Source organism: Dermacentor silvarum, chromosome 1, assembly GCF_013339745.2.
Source record: "Dermacentor silvarum isolate Dsil-2018 chromosome 1, BIME_Dsil_1.4, whole genome shotgun sequence".
Classification (NCBI taxonomy): Eukaryota; Metazoa; Arthropoda; class Arachnida; order Ixodida; family Ixodidae; genus Dermacentor; species Dermacentor silvarum.
The window spans coordinates 32,604,873-32,631,206 of record NC_051154.1 but is presented as its reverse complement, the minus strand read 5'-3'; the positions used below and the strand labels follow the sequence as shown (position 1 = coordinate 32,631,206).

General features: G+C 48.0%; 1 protein-coding gene and 2 non-coding genes across 3 annotated transcripts in view; all 3 read right to left on the bottom strand.

Annotated features, from left to right (window-relative positions):
• Positions 1-26,334, bottom strand: part of LOC125946210 (uncharacterized) — a 479,274-nt gene that overhangs the window by 64,959 nt on the left and 387,981 nt on the right. The window lies entirely within an intron of this gene.
• Positions 15,209-15,281, bottom strand: Trnak-uuu (transfer RNA lysine (anticodon UUU)). The gene has a single exon. It is a non-coding gene; the product is annotated as a tRNA-Lys (tRNA).
• Trnak-uuu (transfer RNA lysine (anticodon UUU)) lies at positions 19,905-19,977 on the bottom strand. Its single transcript has one exon. It is a non-coding gene; the product is annotated as a tRNA-Lys (tRNA).

The window sequence follows — 26,334 nt, the reverse complement described above, 5'->3', positions numbered from 1 at the left end:
AATATCTGGTGATCGCAGCGCAGCTAAAGCTAAATTTAGGAAAAAGTTTCGGCAAAAGAGTATCCTTTGTTGAAGGGCTTACTTGCTGCAATGAAAGGCTACCGGCGTTACATATGTTTTTAAGCTGAGTATAATCGCGCTTATGCGGCGAGTATAAAAACTGCTTTACATTTTTAACAGCGAAGCTGTTTAAGCCAGCCGTAATTTGTGGTTCGTATCAAGACACTATTAATGAAAGAAAGTAAGCTCCCCTCGCGGAGGCGGGATTCGAACGCGCGTACCCACGGTCCCAAGACGAGCGCCGTAACCACTAGGCTATACAGCTACGCTAGCAGGTCACGCATTTATGCGAACCATGTGATTGCGTTCGAGCGTCGTCGTTATCGTCCACAGCTGGCGCGTTTGCACGCTCGTGCTCTGCGAAGTGAAGAATAGGTTTTGCGCGCTATGAGAGCGAGAGAGAGAGAGACGCATTCACGGAGCGGGTCTTCTGGAACGCGTTGTCGGCATTGCAGCACGGTCCGTGTTGCAAGCTGCGCTATGCAACTCGCAGTGACGGCCGTAAGTCCGAGACGCGCGAAAATAAATCATCATCATCATGAGTAATAAGATGAAAAGTCCGCGTGCACTTACGGAAAATGCTGGGCTACGATCGCCCAGCTTCGCTGTTTCAAGCGTTGCGCGGCCGAGTGCAAGGTTAAGCATTATTTCTTTCTGAGGTTTTACGTGCCATAATCACAATGTGATTATGAGGCACGTGGTAATGGAGGCACTCCACGATACATGGACGTTTTTACATTTCGCCCCCCGTCGAAATGCGGCCGCCGCGGCCGGGATTAGATTCCGCGCCCACTGGCTTAGCAACGCAATGCCATGTAGCCGCTACGCCACCACTGCGAGTCCCTTTGCGAGGTGCTTTAATATTAAAATAAAAGGCATGCAAGCGTGAAAGGCTGATGACAACCACTTTGTGTCTGAGGTTTAGAAGGGAAACATTTTATCAAGACATTCTAAGTAGTTATTAAACGCTTCTCCAGACTCTCCGACCTCAGAGGAACACATGCGGGAGCTACTCGTATCTGCTCGGTCTTTGCTTGTTGAATGTGCTTTCATTTCCAGTTTTTAGCCCATTTTGTATGAATTGATTATGAATGTGTATGAGCTGAGGCTGACTTTTTTTTTTCGTAACTAGGATAAATCGAACACAGAACTTTTTTTTTCTGCTTTAGAAAGGTTTTGTGAATAAATTAGTTCCTGTGGGAAAGAAAGGGAAATTTTATCACCGAACAAGGAAAATAAAGGAAAAGTTAGTCCCGAAACGTGGGCAAAAAAAAATGGAGGACGATTAAGCTTCGTCTTTAAGAATGGAACGCGATAGCGTTATCGGGCCGCGTTCGAATCACGTTTTTTTAGTGGGCTTCACTGCAACACTGAACATAGGAAAGCCAGCTTACAAAGACCAAGCTTACACCGATCTCCTTAAAGTCGGCTTCACTTTTAAACAGAAATGCATTGCTTGGAAGTGGTTTTTGCAGGGGCAATATAAGTCTACTTATATTAAAATGCGAAGGCCCTAGCACCTTTTTTATTATTTTATTAATTGTTTACTATTGCCCCGACGCGCGCGCGTGTCCAAAACGCATTCAAATCAAATCAGTTTATGATTATTATTACATCGTATGTTAATGACAGCATATAAAATATACAGACGAGGGTCCCAATGTAAAAGACTGCAACGGGACGGGACCCCCGATGAAGGTTACATATAAATAATACAATGATTAGCAGCAGTGCGAAACAATGGAACAAATATATCAAGTAAAAATTAACAGTAAGCATAAAGGAGTATAAAACATCAAAAGGCATGAACGCAAAAAAAACGAAGAAATTTAGAAATAAATACTGTATATAAAAGCACGAATCTAGTACAACTTAACAAGCATCATCATAAAAAATTCAACAAATAATCTGGCGAAGTCCCAATTTGACTTGCCGAGGATGCGAGCGTCATCTGGATATGATTTTCGCAAGTACTATACCTGAGCGCGCCGATGTTGGCATGGTAGAAATGCTGGAAAAGGGGTTTGTGTGTGAGTTTTCTCGTAACAGAATTATGTTTTCTCGATCGTACATTCAAAATACAATCCGACGCCACCATGTCTGTAGGTTATGGTTAAGTCATACTTTACCGTTTTCGTGACGGATTTCACTGTGAGAAATTCAATTTTTGTTCACCAAAGCCTTGCACCACGTGAAGGGCCTGCGCTGTCGCGGTGTTTCGGCATGATTTTCTCCTTCGCCAACACCTTGCGCAACGCGGAGGGCCTGCTCGGTCGGGGTGGTTGCGGATGATTTTTTCCGCCTCGGACGCCGACATCCACACTGACGCCGGATTTTCTGCGACACGTGGCCCTTACCGCTATCGCGTTAATACACGTGACCATCTGGCAAGGCTGCTCCGAGATAGGGCAAGTGTCGTACAAGGTCGACGAGTCTCGCTTATAGAAAAAGCACGAGCGCGATTTGCGCGATAGAATTTTCGGAACTGTAACATCGCCGTTCTTCAGTATTCTTTTTGTATTACAGTACACGTGACAAATGCGCGACAACTCCAGTTGTCATAGCGTTGACTAGACGAGTATACTCTCGAGTGGTGACCCACCCGTCGGCTATCGCAGAGCTGCGACGTGTGAACTAAGGAAAGAGAGAGTCAATCTCACTTAAATTCACTTCTCCCGATGTATACAATGTCACAAAAGAAACGGCGTCGCTGACGAGACTGTGCGCATGATCTCAAATTTTGGCGAAAAGAACGAAGCAGTGGCGAATTAGCTGCACGATCACGCTCAACCGACCGCAAACCTCAGTAACCGCGTGCGTGCCTGCGTGTGTGGGTGTGTGCGCGTGCGCTTAATAATTTTAGCAAATTTCTTGTTTAGCGTCTACATTCTATTTGTGCTGCACTGTTAATAAACTATATATACTGTTATTTTCTTTAAGTGCTCTAGCGTGCGCCCGCCAAATTCGAGTGCTGGTATCCTTCTGAGCACGCCACGCTCCTCTCTGAGATGCCAATATTGACTTTGCTCTACTCCGACAGAATCAAAATGATTAAGCCAGTGTATACCTTACACGAGAGTGCCAGGCATGAATTTAAAAAAAAAGAATTCCTGACTCAACTGTCAGATACCTGAACGTTTGCCCCAGAGCACGTACACCAGCTAACGCTAAATTATAGTGAGTGCAACAGCATTGATTTGATTAGAGGAGATGAAATTTGTTGCATGACAGACTTTCCGATAGTTATAAGCTTGCGACACGAAAGAATTTATGCCGCCGGCAATGTAGTTTGCGGTGGAGTGCATATTGAAAACTGCGGGGGTCGTGAATATCATGTCACATAAGACAGTAAAATTGTTAAGAAAATACCTGTCCAGGAACTGATGCCTCTTTCGCCGTTCTTCACACTCGCATGCAAGGAAACCGTGCACGGATTTGCAAGTTGAACAGAATGGAACAACCAGAACGGAAAAGGGTAAGTACCCCATGCCTCATCGATATTTTCGCTACAGTATGTTGTGTGGTTGCAGGGCTTTACTGTTAGTCTACATTTCTCTACTAGCTTCATTCTCCTTCAGTGAAGTACATCACTTTGTCTTGATTTCACAGCGACATATCTCCGTTCTTATTGGCACGAGCGTTTTGATTTCAAAGTATAATAGGGACTTAAAATTCAAGCATGCGGGATCTGTCCTAGAGCGACAGCTTTACAATTAAATGTACCGACGGTGACTAAAATGGGCTTCTAGCAAAGCTCGCGGCGCGGTGTGCGAAGTTGCTGCCGGTAATCCTTCTCGAGCGCAGGCTTGAGCCGGCATGAACCGCCAAAGGCCGAAGTCCGCCTGGGCACTTTGTTAATTCCAAGACGTTCTAAATTTAGCCCCGGAGCGAAGCGATGCACGGGCGCTTGTCTTGCTTGCTTCTTTACGAAAAGGACGACTGGATCCAGGTTTCAGCTCAACTACTCGAACTCGAGGGGGCTTAGTCCACTTTTGACGCAGGAAATAGATGAAAGGAGAATGACAATTCTTTCGCGTGGAAATATCAGGCACGTAAATTTCATTTTTTTTTATACCTTACAGGTCGCTCTCAAGAAAGGGGGCTTAGAAAAAAATAAAAGATTCCTTGTGAAGCATAGATGTTTCATTTTGATAAACTGCGACAAGCCGAAAACAGGATGTGTTGAAACGAAGAACGCTCCGAGCACCGTTCTTTCGAAGTCGTTCGCGCGTTCTGTTCGGTAGTTTTATTATTTATTAATCTACGGTGAACTCTTGCGCCAACGCAGTGTGTGGGAACCAGGCAACGTCATTAATAATAATAATAATAATAATAATAATAATAATAATAATAATAATAATAATAATAATAATAATAATAATAATAATAATAATAATAATAAATTGAGCAAAGTAAGTAAGTAAAGAAATACAATAGTAATTGTTACATGTGCGACAGCATTTCTTCCCTCTTTATCATTGGCCCTTGTTTAGGCTCCTACGTTTACTTATCGTATGGCTCGCTCAGAAACGCGAATAGCAAATGAATAGTGTCCGCATAAGCCCCTACCAGCGTTAAAGAGGTCCTCATACGCTTGTTTCCTCTTATTGTGCTGCCAGTCTTTCACAATCTATAGTCACAGCAGTTCAGCCAGGCGTTATTGTATTTGTTGTTCGGCATCACTGAAGACGAAACCGCCATTTGCCAGTTTTCTGGTATAGGATAAAAGAGGGAATTGACATGCGCTAAGGCAAGATAGATTTCTTTAATATGCGCATTACGGATACACACAACTATCCCGACCCGGCACCAAGCTCCTTCGACATACGGCGCTTATACAGTAGGGTACTAGTAGGAACACGCCTGAGACACGCATTTAATGTAACGTTTTCGCAGCCTTACCAAGTGGAGGTCTTTGGTGCGTACGCAAGTTACAACACGCAAGTTGTAAGTGTCTGTGCCACAGGCAGCATAATGTGGTAATGTTCCGACTGCTTACTTAATCGCCCGGGTGCTTTTCCCAGCTCCGCAGTATTGGTGTGCCGGCGCTCCTAAACTAGACGTAGCCAGTACACTGCGCCGGAGGCAGCCCTGTATACAGTATACTGCGTTGGATGTAGTGCTGTATGCAGCTACGGCTACACAACTCGCAACTATCCGTGCTGATCTAGAGCTTATTGGTCACGAATCATCACAGTCATGGTCCATCATTTGGGACTCGAAGGCAGCTCTCCAGTGCCTGCTGTCCCCGTTCAATCACGAACCTAACGTGCGGGTAGTTGCAGACATCCGACTACTTCGCCATCGCGCAATCGACAAGGGACACGTCATCTATCAGCGGATACCGGGTCACTGCGGAATTTTTTGTAACGACAATGCGTATGACGCTGCCCAGTCGGCCCAGCACGGTATCCACTGTATACCAATACTAGTGCCGAGAACAGATGCAGCTACAAGGCTTCGCTCGCTCGCGCGCGCGCGAGCTCACACTGACCCTGTGGAACACAAGTGAATTTACCAACGCACGTCTCCACATATGCGATGCACGTCTGCAACTCCGTCTTCCACCAGGGTTGCTACGAGCGCAAGCAACATTTCTGTGCCACCTGCGGCTCGACGTGGCATTTGCGAACGCCTATTACTTTCGCATTGGAATGGCGGACAGCCCTGCTTGCGACAACTGCGGCTGCGAGGAGACGATCAAGCACCTCCTCTATGACTGTCCCCGTTGCAGTTTGGGAAGAAAAGTGCTCGCGACCGCGCTCGAAAAACTTCACGATCGACCCCTTGGCTGAGGATATAATCCTAGGACACTAGTTCAAACCGGTTTCAGCACTTAATGTTTTAAACACGTTGCTCCGATACATAAGGACTTGTGGATTGTCTGGCCGACTCTGAATGTTGTAGCCCGTTGCATCGCGTTATTGCGTGCTTTTTTTTTTCTCTTTTCATTTTTTATTCCTTATATCATATTTTATTCCCTTAACACCTTCCCTAGCGCAGGGTAGCCAGCCGGTACTTACACTGGCTAACCGGCCTGTCTTTCCATTTTTTTTTTTCGCCTCCTCCTATATGTAGCTAGACATGTTCCGAATCACGTTAAAATTTCGCGGTACATAATAGGTAGCAAAAACTGTCAGCACAAGCAAACGAGGAGAAACTGAGCTCAACACGAGATGCACCGCAACTATTTTGGATTCAGACACCGTTGCAATACCTTCCGGTACTTCTGTGGCTGCTGCGCTGCATGGACCAGTACTTTGTGAGCAGTATAATTAAATTAAACTGTGGAATTTAACGTCCCGAAACTGAACAATGGGTTAAGGGGGACGCCTTAGTAGGTGTTTTCGGATTAATTATGACCATCTGGGGTTCCTTAGAGCACACCTAAATCTAAGTACACGAACGTTTTTGCATTTAGCCACCATCGAAATGCGACCGCAGCGGACGGGAATCGAACCCACCAGCAGCAGAATGCCATAGCTACGAAGCCAGCGCGGCGTGTGGGAGCGGTATTTAGAACTGAGGTTTGAACAGCGCGAATAAATCAAGGACACAAAGAAACAAATACCACAAACAAGCGCTGACTGCCAACTCTTTCGGTATTTGTTTCTTTTGGTATTTGTTTGTGGTATTTGTTTCTTTGGTGTCCTTGTTTTATTCGCGCTGTTTAAACCTCAGTTCTAAATCATGAACCAACTAGCCCTCATCAAGACCTTACTGAGCGGTATGTAACAGCTGTTATGCAACCAAGGCAGTCGGCATCTATTGCGGGTTCATCTTCGTAGAAATGACACTAAACAAGACGACACAAGGTGCCTAGCAACTTCATTTGCTGAAGGCAGTGCAATACTCTTTTCGCCCCTTCCACCGCCAGCTCAAGCGCACTATGATAATGCTCAAGTCACCCACCACAGAACATTGAAAACATTCCCGAGATACCGCATCTCAGAGGCATACAGAGATATCGGCGCCCAACTTAGACATTTGTCTCCTTTTTGTTTTATAAAAAATGATTCTAGTATCTGACGTGCGACAATGTCCCTGCTCTTACCCGAAATTCGCAGCTCACTCAATCGTGGTTCCCACCGACAGGCAGAGACATGCGTTCTTAAATGCACACTGCCTTTATTCTCAACATTAGGCACCTGGGGCCCGATTCACAAAGCTTTTCTTTGGTAAGCTCGCTCTGCCATTGGCTGGCTGCCTTCACTAATGATACGATATGTCTGGCATGCGGATTAGCTAAAATTCTTTCTTACGCAAAATTCTAGCGTAAGAAGTTTTTGTGAATTCGGGCTCCGTTTCCTTGCACGGTCGTTAACACACTGCATGGTATATTTTAACTGCGCTAACCCACACGGACAAGTACGAGGCAGACAAGTCAACCAACTAGCCCGACTTGGAGCTCTACTTCGTTAACACACTGTGCGACCAGGCTTGGTATGCGAATTACCATTCACATGCTGCAGGAGCTACGCCGGACAGACGGGACGCTCTGTTAACGACCGTCCAAGGAGACACGCGCTTAATGTTGACAATAAAGACAGTGCGCATTTAACCACGCATGTCTCAGCATGTGAGAGTGAACCACGGTTGTGCGAGCTACAAATTTAGGGAACGAGCAGGGGACAATGTCGCAAGAAAGTGACAAATCTGTGATGCATCGTTATCTCTCTATGCGTCTGAGATACGGTATCTCGGGAATGTTTTCAATAAATAGCCAACTTAGGAATCGACAACTTGGGCCACTGATATGTGCAACTGGCCAACGTGGCACAGGGTATGGGAACATTCCTGACGAATCCGTCACAATGGGCGCGTTAAGTAGCGCGCTCCGATCTCCAAAGGAGCACGCTCGAGTGCGCTCGAGCGCGACGCCTTCGGAGCTTAACTTAACGGCGATTTTCGCCGACTGCTTTCGGGCGCACGAACGCGCCGACTGGCGAATGTTGTGTTGCTTCCGCGACCGCTATCGCATTGCGCGCGCTTTTTGAAGATGGCGCCGCCGATAAACACCCTCCTGCAGTTCTTGATAGACGATGAAGAGCTAAAAGAACTTGACGCGCGGCGACGAACGCAGCAGCAGCGGCTTATGTATGCGATGCAAGCTGTTCGTGCTGATCTCAGAGGATACCCTAACAGAGGATTTATTTCTGCTCCGCGGTATGCTGACTGATGACTCATTGCCGATCGCAAGAGGACGAAAGCCTTATGATCCGAGGCATCCAGGATTATGTGATCAACCTTGTGCCCAGATACACGGACACACAATTCAAAGAGCAGTGCCCCAACATCTTCCATGATAACATGAGAACCTGAAGAAGTAATACACATGAACGTAGCGACGAGAAGGCGCCAAACTGCGACTGTCCTGTTACGTATCTGAGCGTCTGGCAAGTAATGATCGGGCCGTCATTTTTCGGTTCGTGATAAGCTCACACCGCGCCAACGCGCGAAGTTCCCGATCATGCCTTAGAGCAGACGCCCGGCTGCACAGCGGCGGCAGGGACGAGTGGGCAAGGAGCACGGATTTGCATAAGTGGAAAGAGTCGGAAACACGTCATTTTTCCGGAAGCCGTAGCAGGTGCGCGCTCTCGTGCACCGTTTCCAGGGTGGAGCGCGTAGAGCGCGCTCCGTAATCACGCACCGGAAGTCGCTTTTTAGCCGTTAAGTTTAAAAGAGCGCGCTCTGCTGCCTAGAGCGCGCTCGAGCGCCTTAACTTAACGCGCCCAATGTGTACGTTCCATTGGGAAGGTGGCCGGATAGACAAGCCGAGCAAGAGGCAGGAAGTGAAGAAGCCTGCAACAGAAAATTCAGCTATACACAATCAGCTACAGAGAAGCAAGAAAGACGCCATCAAAAGCAGCCGAGTGAGGAGGAAGAAGTGAAGTGAACAGAATGGGAGCAGAGCATGCTTGGACCGTTGAGCTGCATAAAAGTGAAGAAGGTGTCGCTAACACATAATTAGAGAGCTTGGCTACAGGGAAGTGAAGAATTTGGCAACATGGTGTGTTGCTACATTACTTAAATGCTAATCACTATAACGTCGACAAATATCATGAGATGGGTTCTGCTGGAATTTTTTACTAAGAAAACTGTTCCAAGATTCCTCCACTTGGTGATTTAGATTATCGATTTTCCGGGCATTGCGCTCTCTGGGGAAGTTTTAACTGGAACGCCAGTGTATTTTGGCACACATTTTGGTCGCGCATTCCGACTGATGCTGATGTCCGCTGCCGCGAATAGTGAGCGACGAAACTGCCTCTTTATCTTTACGGCACCCTTTTCAATCATGGCAGCGTCAGTCAGGGTCTCAAAATGACGTAGAGCCTAGTGCAACAGGCGTACCAGCGCTGGCTAGGAGGCGCTACGGCAATTTGAGTGTGCAGCAAAAATATGCTGACGCCGTCCGGTAAGTAGGCCAACAAAATAGCACGGCATTCTGAACGACAACAGACGCGGCCAGGTCGATCCATATAGGTTGCGAAGCTTCGAACTAAGAGCGTGCCAAAAATTTATTGCTAGAGACATGATGCAGTGCAGCGCGACTGACGCGCGACTAGGGGAGGTGGGTAATGATGGCCATTGGTTTTGTGCGTTTCCTAAGAATGTGAGGAACTAGGATGTGAATGAATGGCAATGCGAAAGAGGTTTCAAAAGCCACTTCATTTTTGTTTGAATAAAACTAAGCAGAAAAAATGGAGCTGGGCCGGCCATGTAATGCGTAGGATGGATAACCGGTGGACCATTAGAGTTACAGAATGGATACCAAGAGAAGGGAAGCACAGTCGAGGACGGCCGAAAACTAGGTGGGGTGATGAAGTTAGGAAAGTTGCAAGTGCAAATTGGAATCAGCTAGCACAAGACAGGGGTAATTGGAGATGGCAGGGAGAGGCCTTCGTGCTACAGTGAACATAAATATAGGCTGATGGCGATGATGATGAAGCAACCATTGTTGCGTGAACGCTATCAGAGCTGTTCAAAGATAATTTCGTTATAACTAGAGACTTCGACGCTATACGGCGACTCATGATGTGCCATCGCGACGATTAAATCTTTTTTTTCTAAATTCTTGGACGTTTCAATATCGTTATTTCTCAAGTTGCGTCGCGTTGTATGTTTATCGGTCTTCCCAGCGAGGAACTTCCCGCTCTTCTTTTTTTTTATTCCAGTACATTCATTGTTTGGTGTTAACAGAAATATGCGCATATTCCATGCTTTTGTTTTTTAATGTGCTTCTTACCTTTTCATTCTGGCGAACCTGCCAATGTCTACATCGGCAAGTTCGTAGACCAAACCTTCACGACATTAACCGGGCAGCCGGCGTGGGCGAGCATCTCAGTGCACTCTATCTACGACTAACTGAACATTGCAGTCACAAAGCCGTAGCAGAAATCTTCCTCGCGGAAGTGCTTGCTACAAACCTGAGTTGTAGCCGATGGCTGCTTGCCGGTTTTAAGTTTCGCAATCCAAGCTACACGCAGCTTCTTGGCCTGCAAGTACGTGTGAAGGCTGACACCGGGCTCTGTTGTGTACGCATGCGGCACTGCGGTAGCGAGCAATAGCCTCCCATGTCGGACGCCTTCAAAGGCAGCCACTACCTATTATAGTGTTGTCAAGCAGACACCCGAAGTGGGAAAACATCCCCACTTCATCAGAACCATAGCACAGGTGGGACTAAATTTTCGTTTTCAGCTTGCTTTGGAGCTTCCGAAGCAGACGACGCAGTCGCTGTGTCCACGTGATACCTCATACACGTCACACCGACGCCAGATTTTCCAGTGGTGGAGCTCGCCCCCAATACCTTGAAAGCGGGCCTATACCAACGTTTGCCTTAGCCCAATGCGGCCAGCCAAGCTCTGTACATGGCTGCGCGCGTTGCCAGGAATGCGTGTGCTCCTACGTTTTAGCACGCCAGTGCCCAGTTAGGTCAGAAGCTGGACACATGTGCCTCAAGATGAGCAGTCAACCTGCTGACGCGAAATCGCAGTTCGTGCCACTGAAAATTGTTACCTCTGCTCATTATAGGCTCTATGTTACGGCGCTGTTGTCGGCACGCGAAGTTTCAAGGCCGGTTACCCTTAGTGCCTACACCAAAAATGGTAGTGATATTACTTACCAGTGAATAAACAGTAAATAAAAAATATTAAAAAAATAGGACACGCACTCGAACAAGGTATCGAACCCAGGACAGATAGATTAAAAGCCAACGGATCGAGTAAGCTATCCGGGACACACATCTTTTATGTTTTCTGCGTGCATCAATACATAGAATTAGAATAAATAAATAAATAAATAAATAAATAAATAAATAAATAAATAAATAAATAAATAAATAAATAAATAAATAAATAATGAGAAACGACCCTAATCCTTGACTTAGGTGTCTGCTAGTGGCACTAGCACCTCGGCGTTGGTGTACCCTGGTGTATTGTTTGGGTTAAATTTATGTTTTCCTTGTGTTAACTTTGTGTTGTTAAAGTGAAGTATGACACCGGCACAGAGAATGCTGGTGAATTCTTGATGTAAACGATGTAAACTACCCTACACTACACTAGACCCGGCGTCCTCGTCTTCTACTTCCAGGGCGAACGTAACGGGCGGGAAACAGAACTCAGAGGAGCGAGCAAACGGAACTGGCGAACAAACCGCCCCACACACAGGAGCGGGCGAAGGAGCGAATGAAGGCGAGGAGGGCGCGACACGTAGCCCCCTAGCGGACGGCGCACGAAGTTCACCTTACGCGCCCCTCCGCCGCTAACGTGAGAGCATGTAACGAGCGCCGGCGCCCAGGTGGCGTGCGCGAGCAAACGACGGAGCAGGTGCGCGCCGGGAGAGGAGCGAGAGGAGTGAGTGACGTCCCCTCTCGGCTCTGTTAGGCAGGCGTTCACTCTGTGTCAGGTGGTGTGCAGCTCTACTTATCGTGTTTTATTGCGATAGCAATTATATGGACACTTCAACCGGATTTCTGCCGTCGGCGTCACCGTCGCCGTCATCGTGAGGTTCCGTATAAAGTCCAAGGGCGATAAAATCGTCGCCGCGCGTCGTATGCGCGTGTGAAAGCGCGGGAGACGCGCGCTATCACGGAGAGCGAACGCACGGCGGAAAGCAAACGCGACCGTCGCGCGAAAGGCCATGGGGGTATGGGAGGGAGGGAGGGAGGCGGGGCGACGCTGTGCTGCTTCACCAAATGCTTATCTTGCAACCGGGCGCAAGGGGAACTGTCCACTCAATCTCCCACGCGAAGGCAAGAAAGCGGGAAGGCAGCGCGGCAGGGAGGGGGGGGGGGGGCAGTTTCTCCTCTGCCAACAACTTCTCCGCTGCACAACTCCTCTGCACTTTGCCCGGCGCTGGCGGTCGCCCGCACCGTCTCCACACGGCTCTGACCTTTGTATTCGTTGTGCATTCGCCGCTCAGTTTCCGTTGAAGCGATAGACCGCGCGAACCTTCGCCCTCTGCGGCGGCTGCGGCTGCGCTTGCTGCCAGCGTTTTGGCAGTCGTTGTCTGCGGTCATTCAGTGTGATCTATTCATGTTTGCTTGTACGCGCTGACACCATGCTTGTTAATTCAGTTAGTAAGTGAATGTGTCCAAGTTTATGCAGCCGATAAAACTACTATCCCTGCTCCGAATAGCTCTCTACTAATTTGCTATCGCAAATGATGCTTCGCCTTTCGGGCGAAACTGCGACATTTTTTAAAAATTTTAATTAGTAATGAGCTGATATCCCATGGTATAAATGTGACGTCACTGATGACGTCACTTCTGGTCTTGGAGTTTCACGGGGACCTGTACTGATGCGGTGGGTACCTGAAGTGTAGGATTGTGTGCTTTTAGGTACGGCAAATAGATTTCCTTAATTGTTTCTAATTATTCATTACGCTTAATTAGCTCTTTACTGTACTAATCCAGTGCTCTAATGTCATATCTATGATCAGCCATACGTAGAACCATCGATTTCTACCTGCTTTTATTTTTCTATGATTAACCTTTAATTGTGTCCCACCTCTGTGACAAACCGGAAGTCCGTTCCAAACCAGAAGTTGCTGCGCAAGAAACAAAGAGCGTCACTCAGTGCTCGCGACGCTAATAAGTAAGTAAGTAAGTAAGTAAGTAAGTAAGTAAGTAAGTAAGTAAGTAAGTAAGTAAGTCAGTCAGTCAGTCAGTCAGTCAGTCAGTAAGTAAGTAAGTAAGTAAGTAAGTAAGTAAGTAAGTAAGTAAGTAAGTAAGTAAGTAAGTAAGTAAGTAAATAAATAAATAAATAAATAAATAAATAAATAAATAAATATTAGTAGTAAATAAATACAAAGAGAAAACACACGCCCGAACAGGGACTGGAATTCTGGGCTGTTAGGTTAAACGCCTGGCGCGCGAGCTATTTAGCGATCCAGGCTTCTTTCTCCCTTCGTTAATCCGAACACACCATTATCATTCGTGTTGGGTGATCGAAATATACATGTACCATGCCATAAGACATTGAGAGCAATTTTTTCTGCTCCATCAGCTCAACCTGCATGTGGCTACATTTTGCATTACGCTCCTGAGCCTCTCCAGAGTATTTCATTCTTTGTCGAGCTTACTTTTAATCGCTGCTACCCTAGAGCTGGTGCAGGCAAATACAAGGCAGAAGTGTGCGCACATTGGTGTTGCACCTGCACTGGCCTAGACATATTCCGTGCGTGAGCACCAAATTGCGTGAAGCCCTAGTAACATCACCATCACTGTGCACCTACTATTAGGTTACTGGACCACCGTTAAGTACTTTAGAACATTACAGGTTGGATACAGTGCTATATTAAATACTGTTCGTATCTTATGCCAAAAGTGAACTGCAGTCGTAGAGAACATGAACACACATTGCAAGGATTCCACGACCGGGCACAATGGCCAAGTTTCAGATCATGGGCCGAAGAAACATCTGTTTTTAAGCCATGTTTTCACCGGCAGTACTTCCGCGTTGAACCTCCCAAAAATGTATTTGACTGCAAGCCTAACTGGGTAATGTGATAGGCCCTTTAATACATCAGACACCAGTTGGCTTCCCATTTTAGTACGGTACAGTGGCTATGCATTGTGTGTCAGTACAATATTTTTCGTTTCCCCTGCTGTAGGCATTCAATGGAGCAGCTCTGCTGAAAGAAACGCGCTGCCTGCTCTAGCTCTCTGTAAAACCATAGTTCCCGAGCTTTCGAAGATCCCTGGGCGTCCTCCAACGAATCGCTGAGAAAAGCCCCCTTCAAGCTGTCTGGAAGAATACGTCATGATATCCCCACCCTGCTTGCGAAAAAATAAGTATCTTCGCATATCACATCCAATTTCAATTCAATATTCACTAGGCCTATGCTTTCTTTTGCCAGGCTCAGATAAAGGCTGCTCCAGTCTCATACGTTCAAACCACGAATCCAAGATGAATATTGCATAGAATCGCTGTGTCCGGTTTACTTGCGTGTGAGAATACGGGAGCACCTGTGCTGTGTACCGAACACACGGAAAAAAATGCTGTTAACGGAATGTTCCTTTCGTGCCATTCATGAAACTCTGCAGCGAGGAAATTTTGCCGTGTGGTGGTCTTGCCCCTTTTCAGATTTCCTGAGTCTAAGCACAGTCCCAGGTAACTTCTCAATTTGTCTGCCCATTCCGCGCAAAATAAATAAATAAATAAATAAATAAATAAATAAATAAATAAATAAATAAATAAATAAATAAATAAATAAATAAGGAAAGCGATGGTTTTCATTTACCACATTCTTAACCGCTAGCCTATAGGCCTTTCTGTCCCGACGTGGGAGCGGCCCGCTACGTGCTAGTGCACATTCCGAAGGGCCTAAATAAAGGTTTTCTATTCCAATTCCATTACCGCTAGCCTAAATGTTTGTCATAGTTCACCATAGCACTACAAACATCAGAAAACTTTGTCAAGTACTCCACCACCCGACATATTCATCTTTTGTAACGATTTTGACCATTTTTGGTTTAGGTCGTCCGCATAGGCCAAAAACTTCATAACATGTTCTCCGAGGTTCTGTCCTAATGTCATGCGATTTTCTTTCGTTTACTATCTGCGGGAATGAATAGATAGGATTAGAATAACTAAATAACTAAATTAATTAATAAAATAACAAATATTAAGCAGAAAAAAAAAACATGCGCCCGAACAGGGACTCGAACCCTGGACCGTTAGGTTAAAAGCCTAACGCTCTACCGACTGAGCTATCCGGGCCGCGATATGCGGGCTCTCTACGCCATAGGTCTTGAGAAATCACGGAAGTGGGTTTTGGTTTGCGTCAACCCAATAACCAGTGGCGCCCCAAGACCGTTTTGCGTCCCCCAATAAGCTTAGCGTAAACAAATATGGCGGCAATCATGGAAGCGATGGCCCTCACGTAGCACCAAATCTGATCGGATTTCTGAGTAACTTGTTATGTTCGTAAGAAACAAATGACCATGCCGGCTGTCGCTTTCGCTCACCTCACGCAAATTACAAAGATTGAGCTATAAAGCACCAATATTTTAACAGCGGAGCAGTTTAAGCTCTTGGTTAGGTCGTGTATTGCGAACAAAAACTGTGGGCCGATCCTGGAGGTAGTGCAAAAAGGGTCCAAGCGCAATGGCACATACCCCTGTGAACTAGCGAAGCTGTTTTAGCGCGAGGATGGTCCGTCGAGTGTACGCCGCAAAACCTCCGCCTGGCGATGACGTCACCTTGTGTCGCCTAGCAACGCTTCACCCCAGCTGCGTCAGCCGTGACGGCACCGCGCGCGCCGCATCGCTTCGCTTTGGCGTTGCCGAGCCATGATGTCGCCGCGCCGTGCGGAGTGGTTGCCGCGGCTATAGTGAACTAGAATGTCTTCTAGTGGCGCGACCGCCTCCGCTGGAGAGGGCCTCGAGGGGAAGAAAGATGCGGCGGCGCTGTAGTCGGCCGCACTTGAAAGCGCGTCAGCTTTCAGGCCGTCGCGCTGTTAGGATAACCACTTCGTCCGGCGTTTTCGGCGGGTGAAGTTTACCGCCACGAAGAAATGCACAACTAGCAAGGGACAAATAAATGCTTTTGCTTCTGGTTTTTATTCTTTGCAGCTTCGTTATGCATATGGAAAAATTCAAATAGTGTCGCTTGCGCGTGTTGTAGTTGTGGAATCGTCTGGTATACAGGGACATAGCCGCAATACTTCACATTTCGCAGTGGTATTCGTTGCAGTTTGCCTGGCTTATTATCAACACTGTTTTTATACGAACGTGCAAAGCGTAAAATGAGTATTTGCGAACGCTTACCGCGATTTTCGAGAGCGGCTGAGCTGGATAGCCGAGTGCAATATGCAGAGCGTCCGAACTATCATGCACCAAGATTTTAAAATATGCAGCTGCCACTTAGCGTGACAGAACCAATGTAATGTTGTTTGCCGTCACCCGGAGATACCCAGATTATTTTTTTGCATTCCACCTAATTACATAATTAGTATTAATTAATCAACTTCTCAAATATTACAATGAGATCAAAAGTGTCAACGGGAAAATTGAAGATCAACATGACAAACTCTCGAGACAGGTTTCTGTTGCTCAATACGTGCTACATAAAAGTGTTTTTTCGAGCGTGACAGAAGCCCGCGAACACACGCGAAATTGCCGAGCGACTGGCCGCTCGAGGCACTTCGCGTGTATTTGCTGGTAGAGTTATGAACAATTAAGAAACAACAAAGTTGTGATATAGCACACCAATGCACTTTTATTTACACAATATGCTCGGTTTTTAGTAGACCACTGTCCAACGGTTTGGTATAATTACTCTCATAAGCTACTAAGCTTCACGTGTTGGTGCGACTTTCTCCGCGCTGAATCACTAGACTTGTTTAATAATAATAGTATATGGGGTTAAAAGTGCCAAAACGACCATCTGATTATGAGACACGCCGTATAGTGGGGGACTCCGGATTAATTTGGACCACCTGGGGTTCTGTAACGTGCACCTAAATCCAAGTACACGGGTGTTTTCTTCATTTCTCCACCATCAAAATACGGCCGCCGTGGCCGGGATTCGATCCCGCGACCTCGTGCTCACAGCCCAACACTGTAACCACTGAGGAACCACGGTGGGTGAGACTTGTTTATACTTTGATATAAAAGTGGAGCAAGCGTTAGGAGGAAGGAAGCGTTGGGGTCCCCCTCGGAATTGTAACTTCAGCTTCATTGATCATGTGGACATAATGCCTCAAGATAAAATACGTCTTGAAGTGCAGTTCACAAACAGCTCAATCAGGGTTCAGCGGCTTGTCAAGCCTGTGGAGATTTCGCTGCCAAACAAGCCCTTGCTTCAACAAAGCTTATTCTTGGGCTAGTTGGTACGGTTTCCTGATACTGGCAAAGCCTTTAGCGCAATTTAAAAAAAAAAGACAGGGACGTGACAGAGACACAGGAAAGCGCTATCCTGTGTCTCTGTCACGTCTCTGTCTTTTTTTAATTGCGCTAAAGGCTTTGCCAATATGAGGAAGCCTTTGGTGTTCATCATTCGGAGCCTAAAAAAGCGATAACTTGCGCTCCTGGGCTGTTCTTGCATAGCCAGTTGCGCAGCCTTGCGCGTAACAATGCTTTAACCGCCTCTTGGGCGGCATCATAAAGACTGACGCAGAAAAAGGCGCGAAAGAAGCGACATACCGCGACGACGACATCGAAAAACAACGTGCAGACGCAGAAGCGGCGCAAACTAGCTTCAAGTGTGGGCGACGACAGCGCCGCCGCTACTTTCTTGCAAAGTGGGTACGCGGCGCGCAATAGGGATGCGCCTCCGCTCGACCCACTGTAAAACATTCTAGTACACTGTACCGCGACGGCGCAGACACGGAGCTAAGCCGTGACGTCACTGCGCCGACCCACGTGATTTATAGCTCCGTGTCGCCGCCGCGGCGACACCAAAGCCCCGCCATCTCCGCGCCGAGCACATCACCGCGAAGATTTGGCGGCGGCCGAAGAAGAGCGTCCCTCCCGAAGAAGAGGAAACGCGGGGCGAAAGCCGCTGCGCCGCTACTCGAGAGTGAGTTCGACGTCTTCGGTCCGATCCTGAGTATCGCGCCGCCGTAGCGGCGGCGAAACGTTGGTGCTTCGCAGAATATCTGGGGTTACGAGCCCGCGAAACCGAGCAAAATCGTTTGAGCGTCCAGAAGCGTCCAGATACTTTAATCACCGAGTGTTCGTTGCTCCTTGGGCTGTCAATGATCCCGGGGGGATCTTGCACAAAACGTGGCCGAGTCTCGAAGTATAACCTCGCAAAAACTTGGCCGAAGCGAGATAAAGCTAGGTGGGGCCGCCAGCTTGCTGTTTGCTCAGTCTTCTCACCTCAAGTGTGAACCTGCCCCTATTTTTTTTAGATTACTAGTCGACTCGAGAGATAATAGGACTAAAGCGGGTAGGTCTCCACTGACGTACCCTAATCTGGATTGCCTTGGCTGATGACGGTAAATAAAAATCAAACTGTAAGCTGAAGGCTTTCCTTGTCGGCGCGCGTTGCAGGAAATAAACCATAACGGAGCACTACTTCACAAAGCCAGTCTTCGCTAGCCACTTATTCATGAAGCCATCTCCTTCGCTTTTACTCCCTGAAAACGCCAGCCCAACAAGTGACCCTGCATTCGGCCAAGGCGAACTCGGGTAAGGCGGACTCCCAGGTAACTTCTCACTCTGTCTGTTCATTCAATGCAAAAAAAAAAAGAAAGAAAGAAAGCGATGTTTTTAAATTCCACGATCCTAACCCTGCGCCTAAGCACTTGCCAAAGTTCATCATAGCACTCGAAACGTCAGAAAGCTTTGCCAAGTGCTCCACCACCCTACACAGTTCATCTGCTGTACCACACACTTGGGTCAGGTCGTCCTAATAGGCCAGAAGCTTCACAGTGCGCTCTCCGAGGTTGTATCCTCCTATCAAGCAATTTTCTTTTGCTTTCATCATCATCATCGTCATCATCATCACCATCCTATGTTTATGTTCACTGCAGGACGAAGGCCTCCCCCTGCGTTCTCCAGTTCATTTGCTTTACTGTTTTTTTCAAGCGAAGCTTTCTTTGCCTCCCGAATTTCCGGGCGCTGCTATGGCCTTGCTCGCACGCGCCGATGGGTTTCTTGCAACACCCCCAGATGGCCCTCACCTCCGCGCATCCCGGCCGGCGCCGCTGCGGCGGCATTTCACTGTCTGTGCGTATGGCACGTGTTGTTAGTGCGTTCCTATGCGACAAAAATGCAGGGGCTGGACTGTGACAGTGTAAACATTACAATCGTCCATAGCCTGAAGAGCGCGCTTGGAGCTGGCGTCTCTGCCTGCAGCCGTGGTGGTGAAGCAGGCTGCACTGCCGCATGCGTATGTCAAACGTCCGAACACTCCTCGCCAGCAGCCCAACCCGCAAGGGCAGCTCCTTGCTGACTAGCCGTTGTTGAAGAAATGTTCCTCTGTGCACTTCTGTCACGATGCGATGTGCCATGTGAGGCAATGATAATGCTCAACCCCGTCAGAGATTATGAACAACGACGCACAACAACGCCTCAAGCAAATACGTCTTCCTCTGTCTTTCTGTGGACTACGCACAGAAATGCAGTGGTGAACACAAGGCAACGTTTAAGATCAACTCACCACTCTCGTATTGCACTAAGCGCTGAACAAATTACACATCTGCCGCCGACATCACCGCTTATTATCGTCAATCAAAGCAAACGACCAACAAAGCCTCGCTTACATCGATTCCCACAGTGCGTGGAATCTGTATATTCTTTTATTTTACTGTATGCGTGATTGAATAGATAGGACAAGAATAACTTAATAACTGAATTAGCTAATAAAATAATAAATATAAAGAAAAAAAACACGCGCCCGAACAGGGACTCGAACCCTGGACCGTTAGGTTAAAAGCCTAACGCTCTACCGACTGAGCTATCCGGGCTACGACATTTCAGTCTTCTGAGCCATGGGCCTAGAGGACTCCAGGAAGTAGGTTTTTGTTTGCGTCGATTCAATAACCAGTGGCGCCTCAAGACCTCTTTGGGTCCCCGTAAAAGCTTAGCGTAAACAAATATGGCTGCAATCATCGAAGCAACGGCTCTCACCTAGCACCAAATCTGATCGGATTTCTGAGTAACTTGTTATCTTCGTAAGAAACCAATGATCATGCCGGCTGTTGCTTTCGCTCACCTCACGCAAATTACAAAGATTGAACGATAAATCACCGATATTTTTTAGATTAGTAGTCGACGCGAGAGATCATAGGACTAGAGCGGGAAGGTCTCCATTAACGTACCCTAATCTGGATTGCCTTGGCTGATGACGGTAAATGCAAACCTAACTGTAGGCTTCGCTTAATTGTAGGCGCGCATAGGAGGAAACAAACTAGAAGGTTGGATTACGTCACACAGCCAGTCTTCGCTAGCCACTTCTTCGTGAAGCCATCTCCTTTGCTTTTCCTCCCCGAAAAAGTCAGCCCAACACGTGACCCTACACTCGGCCAAGGCCGACTCGGCTCATTCTGCTTGGTTCCCGGTAGGTTTTAATCGGGTGCTTTGCCAACCACTCTGTGCACAGTTTCTTTCGATATGTTATTGCCAACTTCGGTCGTTTATTGCGTCATATAGATTTACCGTCTTCGTTGCAACGTTCGAGTGCAGCAGCCGCGTGTTGCTCTCGCACCAGTTGTTTTTGGTAGCGTACGTAAGACGGCGGTAGAAAACACTAAAGCCTACCGTAACCTGATCACGTGGTGGGTAGACTCTTCCTGAATGGAGGAGGGAAACATTAGAAGAGAGCATAGTGGCAACACGATTGAAGCCAAAACGTATCGACTCAACATGTGATCGTCACGTCAGAGCGCGCGGCAGGTTTTAGTGCTCCCGCTTTGCAGGCAGAGCGTCAGTAGCGCAGCTAGCGCAGCCAAACAAGTGCGCACCTATTAAAAACTACCGGGAACCAAACGTTTTTGGCCAATCGGAGGTGCTCAAAACCTGACGTCTATGACGTGTTTCCGGCTCCCGAAATCGTTTCCGCTGCATTCCACCAGCAAAAGCATAGCCTTTAAGATCCACATTTAAGATACAGAGGGCACTACCCTTTGGGGCGTGGTTTTGGACACCACTAGGGTGCCTCAATGCACACCTCCAGCGGCGCGCGCGGAGGACATTGAGGAACCCTAGATACCACCTATACCACGGCCACTAAATAAAAAAAAAAGGGTGCGGCCTGCCACGTGCATTGCAAACGGTGTCTACCGCCGTGGCGCCACCAGTCGGGGGCTGCTGTCCGGGATCGGCATAGAAAATGCGTCAGGAACGCGCTTGGAACGCCGTCACCCGTGGAAGCCAACGCGTCCCATCCCCGTCAGCTAGCGCCGTTCGGCTCAGCCAAGCGGCCCAGAATGCAACTACGGCGGTGACATTCGCTGCCATTGCGGCCCGCGTGACCTAGCAAGCAGCACGTTTTTATGTAGCGATAGCTACATTATGCCAGGTTTTCCCCTCTTTGCCGTCGCCGCACTTTGAGCCGTGGCCACACTGTGACGTCACACCACGGCCCTCGATTCTCCAGCAACTCGGCTCGTCACGGTCGCCGCGCGGCCACCGCTCCTGCCGAGGGACTTTAGCCATTGGGCGCTCGCCGCGCCTTCTGTGTGACGTCACACCACGGGCCTCGTCGCCGGTCGCCGCGCGGCCACCGCTCCTACAAGCGCGCCTCCGCCGTTGCCTGGCAACCGCCACAGCTGGCGCGCTCGCCGCGCCCTCTGTGTGACGTCGCACCACAGGCCTCGATTCTCCGACAACTCGCCTGGTCGCTGTCGCCGCGCGGCCACCGCTCCTGCCGTTTGGAGCTCGGTGCGCCCTCTGTATGACATCACACCCCGCGCTCCGCAGCTGTGATAGCCGGGAGTATAGAAGGGGAGAGCTAGCGTCGCCGCAGCCATAGTTGAGGCCGCAGTATGGATGGTGTCTAACTACAAGCGAAGCCTAAGCGCAATCGGGGGTGAGTAGCTATCGCTACTCGACTAGGTTTAATCAGAGCTATACCACAGCCAATTTTTATTATCGAGCGGCGATGCCTATACTCTGTGTCTTAGAGGTCATGTGTTGGGCCGATACTGCGAAAAAAAAGCGATGAGATTGTCTTCACGGAGCGTTCGCTTGCAAAGGCGGGGCTGCGTGGCCGGTAACTCTCCTAGTTTACTCCATGCTTCCTGCCTTTCATTTTGGCTGTACACATGTCGTAGACGGACAGAAGGAGGATTTTAAAGCGAAGATTTATATGTCTAGGCGAAATCATATATGGCTAGGTGAAATCGCCTCTGTACAGAAAACTATCATCATCAGCATTGGCTCGAGCGTCGTCGTCTTCTTCCGCAGCTGGCTCGTTGGCGCACTTCGGGTTGCGCTCGTGCTCATGCTCGGCACGCGCTCGTGCCAATGTTCCCGCGTTCGTCTTACGTAACGGACAGATTTAATTTTGAAGCACTTCAATTTCGAAGAATCGCAAACGGCAATGGCGGGCGAATGCTGCTAACCACGCCGCCAAGCAAACTCGATCGAGACATCGAACGCAAGCGACAACGGCGGACTGCGGGCTTACCGTCAGTGACGTCGTTCTCTCCGTCGCATCCGAACGTGTGTGTAACCCCATAATTGAGAAATACTTTAATGAACCCTCGGGATTAACCAAGTGATAAACACCGGGGCTGCACGTTTCAGCTTCGCTGGTTAACCATGCATCTTCACGGAGTGGAAGGGCCGATGGATTTTTAGCTGGGCTTGTTGGTGCATATTAACTTTTGGGTGATCTGCGCGAAGACGGGACAACGAAGGAAACAAATACGAGCGCAGTGTTTGTTTCCTTTCTTGTTCCGTATTCGCGCAGGTCACCGAAAAGTTAAACAGACAGCTAAGTAGACAGCGGCAAGTCTCGTTCCAATTCTGACCCAGCCGGTATGGTGTACTAGGTTATACTGGAATAGGGCAGTGTGTCGTCTGGCGGCGAAAACGTGGCTCTTTTTGCAATGGCGGCCTGGGGTGCTGGAGCACACTGGTCTACTGCAGCGTCATCTAGCTCTGCAGCCTAGATGCCTGGATTCATTGCTGGGAAGCGGAACCATAAGGATGCCACACAGGGCCTCCAGGATCAACGAATAAAATTGTCGCACGCACGTGTGTGTGCGTGCGTGCGTGTGTGTTTGTTTATGTGTGTGGTTCCCGCACAACGAATCGAACAAGCGCAAATGGTTTCCAGCAGACAAACACTATTCTGAATCGAACAACTCCGAACTTCTTCAGACCGGGCACATTGGCTGTATTCTTGCTACCGGTGCCCTTTGCGGAGCGAAATGTCCAACCGATGGTGGCAGCATTCGTCATAGAGCATTATATTTTTATTATTATTTTATGAGACCTGACGACCGCTTTTCTGGCTGATACAGGGTGAAGGGAATCCCGTGCAACCCACCTGACACATTACAGGTGCTCCTTCCGGGCTGTCTCATCCTCGTGTGTTTCTTTATACAACTAAGGGTTTGTATTATTTATTTTTTGCGAGTTATATTAATTTCAATGGTGTTTTGACAGCGTTTTAGTTTATAAATACAGAAAGCTTCTCACAACATTTAAAATTCGTGCGATAGCCACACCGGTCGATCGCAGTGCTCGTCTGGTGGCGTCATCGCAAAAGCGACCGCGGTTCTCCCATTGTTTTCCTAGAGGACGACCCGCTGCCTCATTTTAGTACACCGTAAAGCCGGTAAAAAAGACAGCTTCGCGAAAACGGCATCGAAGTCAAAAATGAGGGGGGCTGCTTCGCTTGTCCAAAAAATATGGAAACTCGACGGAAAGGTCGTCCGCTCACAGGACAACTTAGTCACGCGCACCTAACACAGCGCCGTTGTGTTAGGTGCGCACATGTAAAATGTTAAAATACCGTGATAATATGTGCTTTTCTTAGCTTTCTTCTTGTCAACATGAAGTGGCACAATGCCACGGAGACGTCTTCGAGACGTTTCCAGACGTGTTCTATTACCACGGACGTGGAGCGCCGTGGAGGAGGAAATTTAGGCTGAGGCGCGCTGGATTCACCTCCTTTGGCAGTTGTTACGGGCTCTGTGTGCGCTATGGATGTACCGGGTTCGTCTGGCGATCGAGAGGTCGAGCGCCGGGTGAGAAGGACGGAACAGCAACGCAAGCGGCGGCAGGCCGAGCTCGAGTCGACTAGGGTTCCTCGATGCGTGCGCCCCCCTCCGCCGCCGTGGAGGGTGGAGACAACCGCGTCGTCTGCTACGGCGTCCGCCATTACGATGCCCTCTCCGCAGGCAGCCTATAGCCAGGATAGGCAGCAAGCGGTACTTTGCGCAGCTGCACGTAGAGTTCGTTATGTAAAACGTGTGGTACTTTAACGATATGACGAGAACACAAAGTTTTCGCATCGGCAGCGTGAAGGTCTCCGATTTACGTTCTGTAATCTTTATTTTTAGAGCGGAATGTGCAGCCGGTCTCGCTGGCAGCGGAAGGCTACCATCCAAGCCAGCTGCGTAAACACCTTAAGAAGTTGGGCTATATATTGCTTAGACGTGCGAAACACACACACACACACACACACACACACACACACACACACACACACACACACACACACACACACACACACACACACACACACACACACACACACACACACACACACACACACACACACACACACACGCACACGCACACGCACACACACACACACACACACACACACACACACACACACACACACACACACACACACACACACGAGTCCCCCATCGCATTTCGTTGTGTCTGTGTTTTGTACCTTCAACAAAATTGGAAAAAACATTCGTGTTTTCGAATCAGTCATCAGCTACCCCATCTACGGACTGCATATTGCAACGCAGGGTATTCTGAAATTTTTTTATTTCGTTTACCGTCCTGTAAATGTGCAGATGGCTAAAAATTGTTGAATACATGTCAGATGATTTGGTGCTCTACATATGGCTTTTGTGGCACTAAATCATGGCTCTCCTGTAGACATTGACTATGAAACCTTGTTGAGCATGTTTTCCGCAGCAATATAGCGTAAACCGGTGATTGTTATAAAGCGGCCGGTCATCGATATCTTTAAAATAAAGCCGCCACACGGCTTATCAACGTAGAGGAAACAAAATGCATTCAATACATAGCGATTTCTCATGTCGTAGATTGTTTATTTGGTTGAGAATTTTTTCAAGAACAAGCGCTACAACTCACTGCAAATTAACTGCAGTGTATGTCTTGCTTCCACTCCCACTGATTCTCGCGACTTCGAGCTGGCGCGACATGCATGTCACGATTTTCATGTTCTTAGAACGTGTCACCCATGGTCGTCAGACATTGTTGTCTCGCCATACCAATTTTGGTATATATCAAGTTAGCGAAACGTCCGCAAGAGTACCAAGACCGTGGCACGTAAATCATGCCGCTCATGATATTCATGCTTTGATTTTATGTTATGACCTGTCATTTATGTTCGTCATGCAGTCATGTTGTGGCATACCAATTTTAGTATTCATCCCATTAACGAAACGGCCAGGGAAGCACCATGACCGTGACACGTAAATCATGCCGCTCATGACATGCATGTCATGATTTTCATGTTACGACCTGTCACTTATGTTCGTCATGCAGTCATGTTGTGGCATACCAATTTTCGTATACATCCCATTAACGAAACGGCCAGGAGAGCACAAAGTCGTAGGCGGCTGGCTGGATGGATGGATAGATAGATAGATAGATAGATAGATAGATAGATAGATAGATAGATAGATAGATAGATAGATAGATAGATAGATATGCTCAAAGTTGCCGAAGTGCGCTAAGAAATGCTTCGCATTTAAAAGCGCATAACGTAGGCGCAGAACTTTACGCACTTGCAGCTCATGCACAACAAGCGTTTAAGAACAGCGCATTTTGTGCTATCCAGAAACGAACGAGTTAAACACGCACGTTTACATGCCAGATATCAAGACTATACAAGATGGACAAACGCTACGGGAAATAGCGTGCAAATGTACTATTACACGCGGTGCACTGGTGATTACGATTAAGCCATATCGGGATCTGATTTCTCAACAATGATCGGGTTCCTTCTGCAGCTTGCGCAAGGGAACTGATCACGATCGAGAAATTCGATCCGGATAAGGCTCGATCGCGATCACAAGTGCCAGTGTCACACAGCTTTAACTCCCCAAACACAGAAAGGCAATAACGTATACGCTGCACAAACAGGAACGGTCCATGGG